Source organism: Hylobates moloch, unplaced genomic scaffold (genome assembly GCF_009828535.3).
Source record: "Hylobates moloch isolate HMO894 unplaced genomic scaffold, HMol_V3 SCAFFOLD_11, whole genome shotgun sequence".
Lineage (NCBI taxonomy): Eukaryota > Metazoa > Chordata > Mammalia > Primates > Hylobatidae > Hylobates > Hylobates moloch.
In genome coordinates, this window is record NW_026652286.1 from 64,868,505 (window position 1) to 64,883,677 (window position 15,173).

The following is a 15,173-nucleotide window of genomic DNA, read 5'->3' on the forward strand; positions in this document are numbered from 1 at the left end:
CTGGGTGTTGAGCTGAGTAAACTATTTAATAGCCACATTGTAGCTTTTAGTCAATGATTTTCCACATTCCAATCTTTCTCCACTTTGGAGCCAGCCTTTTTGGGAAAACGGAGACCCATGGTTTCATTTCAACAAAGAAGGAATAACCAATCATGGAACATATTGGCTGTGCCACCAAGGAGGTGGCAGATGAGGATTTGGGGACTTCAGGACTGATGATTCTGAATCTTGACATGTCATTAGACTCATTGCAATATGGCCAAAATTTTGAGTATCCTGGTTACTCAAGGCTACAGGCAAGAATTATTTTGAGTGCAGCCGTCAGAATTAAAAATAAAGGAAAGACTGAATGAATGAATGAAGAAAACCAGGACATGGATGATTGCAATATTTCTCTCCTCTCCCTGCAAACATGTGGACAGAGAGATTCCATGTAAACTCTTTCTCTCTTTTAATCATATTCTTTCGTTCTAAGGAATATTTAGATTTTTTTTTCTCCAGCGGAAGTTCTTGCAGTTTTACCTACTACAATTGAGTGACTGCAGATTGCTAATTGTGCTTGAAAACCAAAGAATTTGGGTTGTTTTCACTTCATTAGCATCAGAAAGGGGGGTTGGCTAAAGTGCTGGCCAGGGTAGCCTTGCAGAAGGAGGCCGGGTTGGTTTGGTAGGGAGAAAAGATTGTTCTTTGGAAATGTATAGAACTGGCTGTGCGAAAAATAAATAAAGCCATTCTCTAAGGTATTGCTGAATATCAAGTTCTCTTTGCTGGGTTGGAGTGAAGTCTATTGCAGGTATCTATGGCTTTTTCATGGTTGTCAGTAAGTGTATGCTGGAGAATGAATAGTGATGCCTGGTGCTTTTTTAGCACTCATAACTTTTTCAAAGGTGTTTTCTACCTCCAAACTCCTAGAATTACATAATGTATAGGAGACATAGGGGAAGGAAGAGTTCTGGCCAGGATCAAAGAGGGGGCACTGGTATAATCATTATTCTGAACCTACTGGTCTTAAGCAGTTTTCCCCAAAGTGGCTCAGCCCTATCAAGCTTTCAAATGTAGTGCCTTGATTCTAATAGTCGTTATTTTTTTGTTTGCATTTATTCAGTACAAAAGTCTCCAGCTGTGATGGAAATTTGCCCACAGTGACAGGAGGGAGTTATTCTCAATCTTCTGCCACTTCTAGGTTGCTTTTTCTTTAGCAGAAATCATATGTCTTCACTCTGAAATTATATGTCTTTACTCTGAAAATATTTTGTAAAGTACTTCGTAAAGTATTTTGTAAAGTACTTTGCAGACTCCAACTCCATGGTGTATAGGAGACACCATATCATAGCGTAGATTTCTAGAAAGGAGTAGACTGGGATATAGACAGGTGATGTAGCAGCCTTTATATCCTATCCCATAGTGACCTAGTGGTGAAGCAGGAAGCAATCAGCTTCACAATATTTGGAGAAGAGGAAAAGTTGTGATTTTCCTCCTCTGTGGGAAAAGACCTCCACAAAAGAAGATAGGACCTTTTGTGCCTCCAATTTCTTTTTTCACATAGTCATTTCAAAGCATTCTCTCATTTTTGTAGCTCATACAGTCCTGGGGGTTAGCAATGGCAGTATGTTTTGAAAATAAATGATACTCAGAAGGGAGAGGTAGTAGGGAGAGTTCTAGTTCAGTGAGATTTGTACTGTAAAGTATGTATGGTTCTAGCACCAGAATTCTCCTCCTTTTCAGATTATTTAGCCCTAATTACTTATTTCCCCTTTGCTTCCTACACTCCTAGGAGATAAACTCCTTGAAGAAAAACTCCAGCATATGGAAATAAATATTTTTGCTCAGAGGACACAAGAATCATAGTTTTTTGGAACTGAAATACGCATAAGAGTAAAAGCATTGTTTTTCTTAAATATATTCAGTACTACTGGCCAATCCAGAGGTCTTTCCTGAATTAACACAAACATTAAAAAGTTGAATTTTAATGCTTGGGGAAGATACCAGGAGAACTGGTAGGCACAAATCTTGCTTTGAGACACTGGCCAAGGAGGGTGTTTTGGTAGATGGTCCAGGCAGACCCTACGATACGAATGCTGGATTCTGCAACTGCATGTGCTGAGTGCAGCAAAGAGTCCATGTGCTGAATGTGGAATTCACTCATTCATTTGTTCCCAATTATTTATGGAGCGTATTCTATGTGCAATAAACACAACAAACATCCTCCTCTCATGGAACCTTCTCGTGGGAGAGCTTTGATCAGTTGCTTATATGCATGCACTCATACACAATCTAAACAACAACAACAACAAAAAGCCCAAGTGATTATTGGACATCTCTATGAAAGGCACTGGGCAATAAAATGGAAAGCAAGAGTCTTTTCCCCTAATCAGTGTGTTTTACAATTAAGAGGTAAAATATCACAAAACTCTTCCCCTACGTTTGTGTGTGGTTTTCTTTCATTGTTCAAGTTGATTGGGATATAATTGGTTGATACTCTTGAATGAGTCAAGGTGGCAAGCAGTGGACAATATGTGTTCAACACTGAATGATGGGAAAAATATAAAGCGGTAGAATTCAAGTAACACTGAATGATGGGAAAAATACAAAGTGGTAGAATTCAAACATTTTTTGGTAGCCCAAGATTTAAGGCAACAATAAACCATTTTTCTTCAACTCATGTTTTAAAAAGTCATTATAAACTACTTTAATCTCTCTGTGTGTTCAGTAAGTATAATAGTGTGAATCTTCCTTCCATCAGCTCCAACAACACTGATGCATCTTATGTCCTGTGCAAAGTGTTGCTGATAGAAAAATGGGTGAGACATAGTTCCTACCCTTAAGGAGAATATAACATTGAGGATTTGAAGTATTATGGGAATCTGCCTCTAAAAGTAATTTTTTCTTACATAGTTTTGTAGATGCATGTTTAGGAGATAAGGAAAACTGAGCTATGAATATAAAATACCCAGTATAAATATAGGCAATCCTCTTGCCATTTCTAATCAAGTATATATAAAAATGACATTCTGAGAATGCTTATACTAGTGTTTTTCAAACTGTATTCAGTGAAAACGTGTTAATAGTTATGGGAGAGGAGTAGGGATGAGGAAGACAGAAGGAGTTTTTATGGTCAAATCAGTTTGTCAAACACTGGGTAAAGGAAGTAAGCAGGTTTTTCTTAAGCATTCTTCTCCCAAAACTTTAATTTGCTAGTGTGCATTGTGACACTCCAGGATGGGTTATTGCAGTAGTTCCCAAATTTAGCATCATAATCACAAAGTCCTGGGCTCCAGAGATTCACTGAATCAAAACTCTGACAGGTGAGAACTGGGGATTTTCATTTATTAGGTTGGTGCAAAAGTAATTGCGGTTTTTGCAATAAGTAATGGCAAAAGCTGCAATTACTTTTGCACCAACCTAATAAAACACATTTGGGAGATTACTTTTAGGTAGTCTTAGTTACTTTTAGGCAGAGTCAGTTTATTTCAGCACTGGTCCCAGGTACCATTGACATGCAGGAAGGAACTCTCCCTGATTTGCATAACAGCAGAACATCATTTATCCAAGAAATGCATATTGACATTTATGGAACTAACAATTTGGAAATGCTGGCCCATGCGTTCTTTTACCAAAGGCCTAAAGAAAAAAATGTGATAGGTAACAAGTTCACTAGTTTGGGACTTAGAGTTGTATATTTTGTGTGTGGTGGTTAAGATAGCACTAAGGATCAAATTCATTTTTTTGAACCCACATTGATGGTAATTTATTATTTTTGAAGTGGTGCTTATGGCTGGGCGCAGTGGCTCACGCCTGTAATCCCAGCACTTTGGGAGGCCAAGGCGGGTGGGTCACCTGAGATCAGGAGTTCAAGACCAGCCTGACCAACATGGTGAAACCCCATCTCTACTAAATACAAAAAAAAATTAGCTGGCATGGTGGCACATACCTGCAATCCCAGCTACTTGGGAGGCTGAGGCAGGAGAATCACTTGAACCCAGGAGGCAGAGCTTGCAGTGAGCTGAGATCGCAACACTGCACTCCAGCCTGGGTGACAGAGCGAGACTCTTGTCTCAAAAAAAAAAAAAAAAAAAAAAAAATTCTTGGTTGTTTTTAGGTCTGTACTCTAGATTATTAATTTATTATTCTGAGAGGGGTTACAGTGGCATTATTAAGATGATCTAATTAGACAAAAAAATTTACTGGTCCTGAAAACAGATCACTTTCCTGAGAAAAAAAAAAAAAATTGGAAGAACCTTCAAAGAGCTTTGCCTTTCTCTTCGTAAACACTATTATGCAGCATTTCAGAGCAAGCTACGGAGCTGGGCTTGGGCAGTTAAATCCTGACTTTGTGGTTGTGTGTAGACCTGGGGGTGCAGCTGTATCTTGAGTGGAGATAATAACCTCTAATGGTAACCCCAGACACAGCTATTAGTGTCAGATTAAATCTAAATGCAACCTTTTTTTCCTTTTGAATATTCTCTGTGGTAAATTGTTGTTTTTTATAAACTCCTATTTGAGTCTCTGCTCACTTACTTTGTTTCAAGAGAGTATAAACCAGATCAGGGTGATTGTTCAAGTGAAAGTGGCTGAGGCTCAATGCCATGAACATTGAGATTATAGGTGTATGAAAGGGCTTTGAAAATTTGTGTATAGTCATCATTGACAACCTTGATTGCTGAAAATCAGACTCCGGTTAGATGTAGGCATTGTCTTAGGATCCAAGAAGAAAACATGAATGTGAGATAATGAAGTACCATACCAATACAGCCCTACCTTGGAGACAGTGTGTGTTCAGGTCCAGACTACCACAGTAAAGTGAAAATAGAAATAAAGCAAATCATGCAAACTTTTTGGTTTCCCAGTGCATATGAAAGTAAGGTTTACACTGTAACCTATTAAGAATACAATAGCATTATGCCTTAAAAAATATACATACCTTAATTTAAAAATACTTTATTGCTAAAAAAAATGCTAAGGGTCATCTGAGCCTTCAGTGAGTCACAATGTTTTGCTGGTGGAAAGTCTTGCCTCGATGTTGATGGCTGCTGCTGACTAATCAGAGTGATGTTTCCTGAAGGTTGTGGTGGCAGAGGCAGTTTCCTAAAATAGGACAACAATGAGATTTCCCTCATTGACTCTTCCTTTCACGAAAGATTCCTCTGTAGCATGTGATGCTGTTTGATAGCATTTTACCTACAGCAGAACTTTCAAAATTGGAGTCAGTCCTCTCAAACTCTGCTGCTGCTTTATTAACCAAGTTTATGGAATACTCCTAAGTCATTTGTTCTCATTTCAACAAAGTTCACAGCATCTTTACCAGGAATAGATTATATCGGAAGAAATCACTTTCTTTGGTCATACTTGAGAAACAACTTCTCATCTGTTCAAGTTTTATCATGAGATTGCAGCAACTCAGTCACATCTTCAGGTTCCACTTGTGATTCTAGTTCTCTTGCTGTTCCCACCACGTCTGCCGTGACTTCCTCCTCTGAAGTCTTGAGCCCCTTAAAATCATCCATGAGGGTTACAATTAACTTTTTCCAAACTCCTGTTAATGTTGATATTTTGACCTCCTCCCAAGAATCACAAATCATCTTAATGACCTCTAGAATGATGATTTTTTTTCCCCAAAAAGTTTCAATTTACTTTGCCCAGATTCATCAGAGGAATCATTATATATGGCAACTGTAGCCATTTGAAATGAATTTCTTAAATAGTAAGACTTGAAGGTTTAAATTACTCCTTGATCCATGGGCTGCATAGTGGATGTTGTGTTAGCAGGCATGAAAACAGCATTAATCTCCTTGTATATCTCCATCAGAGCTCTTGAGTGACCAGGTACATTGTTAATGAGCAGTAATATATATACATATACATATATATATATGTGTGTGTGTGTTTTTATGTATATATTTGAAACAGAGTCTTGCTGTGTCACCCAGGCTAGAGTGCAATGGCGTGATCATGGCTCACTGCAGCCTCCGCCTCCTAGGTTCAAGCAGTCCTCCCACCACAGACTCCCAAGTAGCTGGGACAACAAGTGCATGTCACCATGCCTGGCTAATTTTTTAATTTTTATTTTTGTAGAAACAGGGTCTTTCTATGTTGCCCAGGCTGGTCTCAAACTCCTAAGTTCAAGTGATCCCCCCATATTGACCTCCAAAAGTACTGGGATTATAGGCATAAGCCACTGCACCTGGCACAGTTCATACTTTTAAGGGAATCTTTTTTTTTCTTTTTTTTTTTTTTCTGAGCAGTAGGTCTTAACAATGAACTTAAAATATTCAGTAAACTATGCTATAAACAGATGTGCTGTCACCCAGGCTTTGTTCTATTGACAGTGCACAAGCAGAGTAGATTTAGCATAATTCTTAAGGGCCCTAGATTTTCAGAATGGTAAATGATCAGTGGTTTCAGCTTAAAGTCACCAGCTGCATCAGCCCCTAACAAGAGAGTTAGCCTGTCTTTTGAAGCTTTGAAGTCTGGCATTGACTTTTTTCTAGCTATGAAAGCACCTTCTTTCAATAGAAGGCTGTTTTGCCTACAGATGAAACTGATTTTCAAATCAGTTGCTTCAGCGCTTGCTGCCTCATCTTGCACTGTTATGTTATAGAGATGGCTTCTTTTCCTAAACATCATGAATCAACTTCTGCTAGCTTCAGACTTTTCTTGTGCAGCTTCCTCAACTCTGTCAGCCTTCATAGAATTGAATAAAGTTAGGGCCTTGCTCTGGATTAGACTTTGGCTTAAGGGAATGTTGTGGCTGGTTTGGTCTGCTGTTCAGACCACTAAAACCTTTTTCATATCAGCAATAAGGCTGTTTTGCTTTCTTATCATTCTTGTGTTCACCAGAGTAGCACTTATAATTTCCTGCAAGAATTTTTTCTTTTCATTCACAACTTGGCTAATTGATGCAAGAGGCCTAGCTTTCAGCACATCTTGGCTTTCGACATGCCGCCCTCACTAAGCTTAATCATTTCTAGCTTTTGATTTAAAATGAGAGATGTGTGACTCTTCCTTTCACTTGAACACTTAGAGGACATTGTAGGGTTATTAATTGGCTGAATTTCAATATTGCCATGTGTCAGGGAATAGGGAGCCCCGAGGAGAGGGAGAGAGATGGGGAACGGCTTATTGGTAGAGCAGTTAGAACACAGTATTTATCAATTAAGTTCACCTTCTTATATGGGTGTGGTTCATGGGACCCCAAGACAATTACAATAGTAACATCAGAGATCACTGATCACAGACCATCCTAACAGATATAATATGAAAAAGTTTGAAATATCGTTATTACTGAAATGTGACATAGAGACATGATGTGAGAACATGCTGCTGGAAAAATGGCGCCAATAGACTTGCTCAAAGCAGGGTTGCTGCAGATCTTCAATTTATAAAAACATAATCTGCAGTGTGCAATAAAGTGAAGTGCAATAACATGAGGTATGCCTGTCCATGAATAATGGCATCTAATCTATTTCATGACTATTATCATTAATCTAAACATACACTGATGAAAAGACCAATTACTGCTGACGTTTCTGTAAGTTGGAACTCTGTATATTCACCAGAGGACTTAACTGAAGACTGACACCAGGAATTTGGGGATGGATTCTAGCAGAGGTATTCAAGGAACCAGGACCTTTAATCCGATCACATTTAAATATGCTAGTTAAATTATGTCAAGTCTCTGGGGAGATATCTCTGGAATCTGAACATTCTCTGGGGATTGTTGTTTGACATGTGGAGCAGGTGAGACTCATACAGCATGTGAAGTCATTAAGGTACAATTATGACAAGCTTGACTTGATCCTTTCTGATTTGCCTGCCAGCCTTGACAGCTCCAAACAGTTGTTGGGGACCTGAAGACACCACTTCTCTGGTTCCTTACAGCACAAACGGTGAATATATTCTGCTTCCTTTGGCTAGAGCTACATGAAAGAAATTTTTGCTGAGAAAGTGTAGAAAGCCCTTAGGTTGATGGCTGCTATCAAGTTAGAAACTTTGGCCCTATTATCAGTGACTCCCTAGGTGTACACAATGAGTATAACAGTTTTTTGTTGTTGTTGTTTGTTTTTTATTTTTACCATAGTCTTCTGCCTCTTCATTTTTTTTAACTCCTTTTTAAACCTGTGCTTTAATTGCAGGTAGACATTTTCTCATTCTGACAGGCAACTCCTTACTTTAGCCCTCATTTGACGTGTGGCTAAAATTGTGTCTGTGCTTTTGGAATGCAGGACTTTGGCATGTCTGCAGCAGCTTGAGTGACATAGATTAAGGGACATTCTTCTTTTTTTGAGATGGAGTCTAGCTCTGTCACCAGGCTGGAGTGCAGTGGTATGATCTTGGCTCATTTCAACCTTCACCTCCTGAGTTCAATTGATTCTCCTGCCTCAGTCTCCTGAGTAGCTGGGACTACAGGCATGCATCACCACGCCCAGCTAATTTTTGTATTTTTAGTACAGACGGGGTTTCACCATGTTGGCGAGCATGGTCTCGATCTCTTGACCTCGTGATCTGCCCGCCTCGACCTCCCAAAGTGCTGGGATTACAGGCATGAGCCACCACACCTGGCTGGGCCATTCTTTATTTGTAGGGATGTGTATTATTTCTTTTATGCATTACTAAGCCCTTTCAGCTTATGGTCTAGCTCTCAAGCCATATCCATGTTGGCGAGAAAGTTTAAAACACACAGTAATTCTTGGGTAGGCAACATAATATTGCAGACAACCAGTACTGAACGCCAGAGCCATGGAGGCTCCATCATATACTAGCTATGTGATTCTGAGCAAATAGTTTTTCTTTGAAGCCTCAGTTTACCCATCTGCTGAAATGTGAAAAGTGGCTAATTAAACCTACCTCATAGAGTTGTTGTAAGTGAAATGACATGGGGTTGGACATATTTGCTCTCTAAAGAAACGTGATGTTACTTCAGCAATACCAGGGTAATGAATATTGTGTAGGCAAAAACAATCCTGTACAATATTGTAGACTTCAGCCTGGTTTTTGTGCAAGCTGCCTTCTGAATTAAAGGAATTAAAAACCAGGGAAACAGTTGGTCCCAATCCTTCTAACCCCCTTCCATGTGAATTGAACACACTTAATGTCTGTATTACTTATTGGATGCAGTAGACAAAGAAGGAAACATTTCAACCAGCCATCTACCTGTCCGAAAGCCCAGCCTTTCCTTTAGGACAACATCTCTTCCTTTCATTGCCTCCATCAGGATGGTTCTAGTTGATAGTGGATATAATAGATGTGATGTTGGACCTTATTTGACCATGGCTGGCTCTCCACCAAAGGGCATCCAAATAAATAAGCATGAAGCCTGTTACTCCTAACCCACTCAGCTGGGACCAGGCGCAGCCTACTAGTGTATTCTCCTTGTACAGTCTGGAGGAACCCAGCTTCTATCCCTGCTTCATCAGAAACTGGAGTCTTATTTTCTATTGGCTATTTACTCTCAAGACTTAGAAATAGGGACCTATATTGACTCACTTGTTATTTAGATTACTGAGTAAAAGTATAATAATTCTTTAATAATTCTGGGAACTGAAGATTTCTGGAGTCAGCATGCACTGGCCAGTGCAAAGTAACTGCTTTTTTATCCTACTATTGCACTTGAGAGGCAACTTGAAGTTTCCTTTCCTTTACTCAGTCACTTTTCGAGGGGAAATAGGAATAATCAGAATTTTAAGATATTCTGTATGCAGTATAGGTACATTTTAAATAATATTTATTAAAAGACATGGAGTTACTTTTGCTTATCATGCAACTTGTTACTGAATTTTTCTTTTTTTGTCTGTGTTGAAAAGGAAAAGGTGGAAGAAAAAGACTTATGTAGGCTTCCTATTAAAAGGCACCTAGACTGAATAGAAGATTCCCTTTTATTTTTTTTTTCTACTCGCAAAGCGAAGAGTCAGAGCCATGGAATCAGAGAATTCAAGTTTCTTTATAGTTCAAGCAGAGTGAAGCAGGGAATGGACAGAAATAGGTCATACTGTGATTGCAAAGCTAGGACAATGAGGAGTTTCTTGGAGGGCTGAAGCTCTGATGGATTCTTACTTTGGGGCAGAGCATTTCAGAAAATCAGAAGCCAAGAGATATAGTATATGGCAGCCTTTAAAATATTTTAAAAACACTTACTAGTCTGCATATTCTTTTCTTGTAAAAAGAAGTTAAAAGATGTGTTTTCTTTAATCACTTGTCAAGACAGTGGCTTTCTCCAGGATTATAAGACAGTGGGTTAAATGTATCTTTCCCATTGCTTGCGGCCCTTGAATGATTTTCAGACATCATTGACTCCACGCATGTTTAAAACAGGGAGTCAGCAGCAGCAACCCTTTCAGTAGCTGAAAGCTCCGGGTCCCATCCACTGGGTCTGCAAGTAAGTAGCCATTTGGCAGTGACTCTGAGGAAGTCACTTAACCCAAGAGAGTTCTCACCAATAAAACAAGGGGGATAGTTTGCCTCTTTAACTTCTAAAATGAGTATGGTATTCTCACTTTGGAGTGCAGTTTCCAGGTAATCTTGGAATTCTTGGACTGTTGCCCTTGATCTAAACAGTTACAAAAAGATGGAGAGAGAAGAGGCAGAAATTTCCATGAGTGCCTGTGTCTACCTTTCTTTTTCTCTTTCCAACGAGAGGATAGGGTGGTACCCATGGAGGCTATGATTTTCAGCCTTGCAGACAGCTCTGGGAGTTGCTTGGGCCCCAGTTCCTGTCTTGTTCCTGCTGTTCATCCATTTAGGATTTGAGTATCTCTCTCGTTCCTTTTTCTTCTCAGTTCTGCCTGGACATTAAAGTGCTTTTGACTCCCATACCTTACCCACTCTTGCCCTCCTGCTTCCAAATGCAACTCTCTACCTCCTGTCAACTCCTGCACTCTGAACACAAAATCATACTTAGCTAGTTGCCAGATTATTTGATTAAAGCAGTAGAAGCTAGGGTGACAAACGATGCTATACTTCAGGGATATTTGCATTTTTAACATCTGGTCTTCCTGAAAGGGATCTCCAGTTGGTGAAATATATACAGGAGATAAGAATAACTGAAATGCTTTTGTTCTATACAAAAGGCTTCATATTGATCATTGAGTTTTCTGTAATCATCGTACAAGGTAAATTAAGTAGTGATATCCTCTGGGTATTTTATTTTACAGCTGAACCTCAGGGATTAATCAAATTGTTCAGGGTTATCTGCCTAGAAAGTAACAGAGAAAGAACTTGCACTCAAGTCTTCCCATCTAATGCTCTGGCTTCTGTAAGAGCCACTACTTCACAAGTGCCACCTTACGAGTCACATGACAGCCATGTGTATAGGGGACATAATGACTTTAGAAGTTGACCACTAAGTTAGATGTAATTCAAATCCATGTGCCCTCAGGTTTGCAGCCATAAAACATCGATTACCACCTTTTTGGCTTTCCATATATTTAAAAAGTAGATTCAGTGAAGACAGAGGTGATGAATTGTGTGGCATAGAGAAGTGGGGATATTTTAAACTGTGACTTCAGCTGTTGTCCACCTGGGGAGGGAGGTGGGGTGATGTGACAGTGGGGTAAAGCACTAGGCCACCATCGACTTTGAGGCTTTAAAAGACTGTTTAAATTACCAGATTATAAATAATTGCTTAAAAACCTTCAAACAATAAAGAAGAATATGAAATAAAATATACAATCTTTCTCTTTCACTATTCTAATACCTCTTCTTTTGAGTTATTTTTGAGTGTGTGATCACCCAGACCTTTTTTTTTTCCAATACCATACAAAAATGGGTGCTATAGTTTCAGCATGCCTCTTTTGCTAGGTATTACATGTGGGGGTGCTATGGTCCGCTCCAAACCTCATGTTGAAATTTGATCCTAATGTTGGAGGTGAGGCTTAATAGGAAACCTTTGAGTCATGGGGGTGGATCCTTCTTGAAAAGACTAATGCCCTCCCTGGAGATGAGTGAGTGTTTGCTCTGTTTGTTTCTAGGAGAGCTGGCTGTTAAAAAGAGCCTGGCACCTCCCCTTTTGCTCTCTTGCTTCCTCTCCTGCCACGTGATCTCTGCACATGCTGACTCCCCTTCCCCTTCCATGGTGAGCGGAAGCAGCCTGAGGCCCTCACCTGATACAGATGCCAGCACCATGCTTCTTGTACAGCTTGCAGAACACTGAGCCAAATAAATTTCTTTCCTTTATAAATTACCCAGCCTCGGGTAGGCTGTTAATTAACTTTATATTCTGCTAGTCACATGGAATATGTACATCTTTTTATAGAATTTTTTTTTCTCTTTGTGAAGACACACTACTGTGAAGGGGTAGTTCCTATCCTCATCCCAAACTTTTTTAAGCTCTTTGTGTTCCACTTAGTTTTTTTTTTTTTTTTTCTTTTGAGAAGTAGTCTCACTGTGTCCCCCAGGTTGGAGTGCGTGGCGTGATCTCAGCTCACTGCAAGCTCCGCCTCCTGGGTTCACGCCATTCTTCTGCCTCAGGCTCCCGAGTAGCTGGGACTACAGGCGCCTGCCAACACACCTGGCTAATTTTTTGTATTTTTAGTAGAAACGGGGTTTCACTGTGTTAGCCAAGATGGTCTCAATCTCCTGACCTCGTGATCCGCCCGTCTCGGCCTCCCGAAGTGCTGGGATTATAGGAGTGAGCCACCTCGCCCGGCCTCCACTTAGTTTTTATTTAATAAGAGCTCTTTATTTATTAGCGATGTTAGCTCTTTGTTATGTAAGTGAAAGGCTTTTTCCTAGTTTGTCTTTTAATTTTATTTGCAGTATGATTTTCTGCTCAGAGCTTTTTATTTTATATGTAGTCAAATCCATTAGTTTTTTTCTTTATGGCTTCTATAAGGACGACTTCTCTGCCAGGATTATAGAAATATTATCAAATATTTTTCTTTCAGAAAGGTTTTTTTGCTTTTGTTTATTTTAGTGTATTAATTCTTGATTTTTGTGTGACTCCAGGTAGACTTCTATTTTGCTGTGAAGCTCCAATAGTTAACAATTAGTTTAGGAGAAAAATAAGATATAAAATTTAGTGAGAAAACCAAGTGAACTCCTAGTGATGTTTTTCTGATCTGGAGACCCATTCAGGGAGGAATTGGTGACCCAAACTATCTACCTGGCACAGGCATCCCCTGCAGCAATTTTCCCAAGCTCTTAGAAGCTGTAAACTAGAGCATGCTCCTGTTTTAAATTCATCAAGGTGTGTTTCAGGCCCAGTTCACCAGAGTGTGATGGTTCATGAGAGAGAATGAGTCAAGTCATTTGAACTGGTTCCTCAGTAGATGGTGCAAGAGAACCACCCTGATGAACAAGCTCCTTACAAGAAGAAGCATCCTGATATGAAGAGGGTTTGTCAGAGTGCAGCAATGCCCCACATGTAGGCTGGATTTTGGAATTTATATTTAATTTAACCCACCAGTAAGCAGATTCACATGTTGGCAATGCAGAATGGGAAGCCAGCAAAATGAATGGTAAATGTATTCAAATAATATGAGTGTCAAACTGACTTAGGGAACACACATACATACTCAGCTTGGAGGATTGCTTGTAGAAGTAATAAGGTCAGGAAAAGATACATGTAGAAGATATTTATCCTAAGAAAGTCTTTCATAGAAAACAAACAGATTTTAGATTCTTAGGTTAGGAGGATGGTTGTCTGCAAGGCAGCTGAAAAGAATCACTTGTTATCTTTTTCATCTATTTTGAGATGGCTGAAAATAACTTTATATCCATGAAAGGGAACAGAAAAGGATATCAAGATGTGAAAGATGTGGTCCTCCTGTGTCTGGAATTGGTGGGTTCTTGATCTCACTGACTTCAAGAATGAAGCTGCGGACCCTCGCGGTGAGTGTTACAGTTCTTAAAGGCGGCGTGTCTGGAGTTTGTTCCTTCTGATGTTCGGATGTTTTCCGAGTTTATTCCTTCTGGTGGGTTCGTGGTATTGCTGGCTTCAGGAGTGAAGCTGCAGACCTTCGCGGTAAGTGTTACAGCTCCTAAGGCAGTGCGTCTGGAGTTGCTCCTTCCTCCCAGTGGATTCGTGGTCTCGCTGGCCTCAGGAGAGAAGCTGCAGACCTTCGCAGTTGAGTGTTACAGCTCATAAAGGCAGCGTGGACCCAAAGAGTGAGCAGCAGCAAGATTTATTGCAAAGAGCGAAAGAACAAAGCTTCCACAGCGTGGAACAGGACTTGAGGGAGTTGCCACTGCTGGCTGGGTCAGCCTGCTTTTATTCCCTTACCTGGCGCCACCCACATCCTGCTGATTGGTCCATATTACAGAGAGCTGATTGGTCCGTTTTGACTGGGTGCTGATTGGTGCATTTACAAACCTTGAGCTAGACACAGGGTGCTGACTGGTACATTTACAATCCCTAAGCTAGACATAAAAGTTCTCCAAGTCCCCACCAAATTAGCTGGACACAGAGCACTGATTGGTGTGTTCACAAAGGAAGAGCTAGACACAGAGTGCTGACGGGTGTATTCACAATCCCTTGGCTAGACATAAAAGTTTTCCAAGTCCTCACTAGACTCAGGAGCCCAGCTGGCTTCACCTAGTGGATCCTGCAGTGGGGCCAGAGGCGGAGCTGCCCGCCAGTCCCATGCCGTGCGCCCACGCGCCTCAGCCCTTGAGCAGTGTATGGGACCGGGCGCCGTGGAGCAGGGGATGGCACTCGTCTGGGAGGCTCGGGCCGCGCAGGAGCCCAGGGCGGAGGGGGCGAGGCGGGTGGGGAGGAGGAGGGGGAGGCTCGGGCATGGTGGGCTGCAGGTCCGGAGCCCTGCCCCGCGGGGAGGCAGCTGAGGCCCGGCGAGAATTCCAGCACAGCGCAGGCGGGCCTGCACTGCTGGGGGACCCGGCGCACCCTCCTCAGCTGCTGGCCAGGGTGCTAAGCCCCTCAGTGCCCCAGGCCGGCTGTGCCGGCCAGCTGCTACTAGTGCGGGGCCCGCCGAGCCCACACCCACCCGGAACTCGCGCTGGCCCGCGAGCGCCGCGCGCAGACCGGGTTCCCGCCCGCACCTCTCCCTCTACACTTCCCCGCAAGCAGAAGGAGCTGGCTCCTGCCTCTGCCAGCGCAGAGAGAGACCCCCCCAGCGCAGTGGTGGGCTGAAGGGCTCCTCGAGCATGGCCAGAGCGGACGCCGAGGCGGAGGAGGCACTGAGATCGACTGAGGGCTGCAAGGCCTGACAGCATGCTGTCAC

General features: G+C 41.4%; 1 protein-coding gene across 4 annotated transcripts in view; it reads left to right on the forward strand.

Moving 5' to 3' along the window:
- FAT3 (FAT atypical cadherin 3) overlaps positions 1 to 15,173 on the forward strand; it is a 679,936-nt gene that overhangs the window by 98,581 nt on the left and 566,182 nt on the right. Inside the window, exon 1 of one of the 4 annotated variants that reach the window (XM_058446444.1) lies at positions 13,781 to 13,824. The exons of the other annotated variants lie outside the window; for them this stretch is intronic. The gene's annotated coding sequence lies outside the window, so the exon portion shown is untranslated. Of the gene's footprint in view, positions 1 to 13,780; positions 13,825 to 15,173 lie in introns of those variants that run through there. 4 annotated transcript variants of the gene reach the window in all.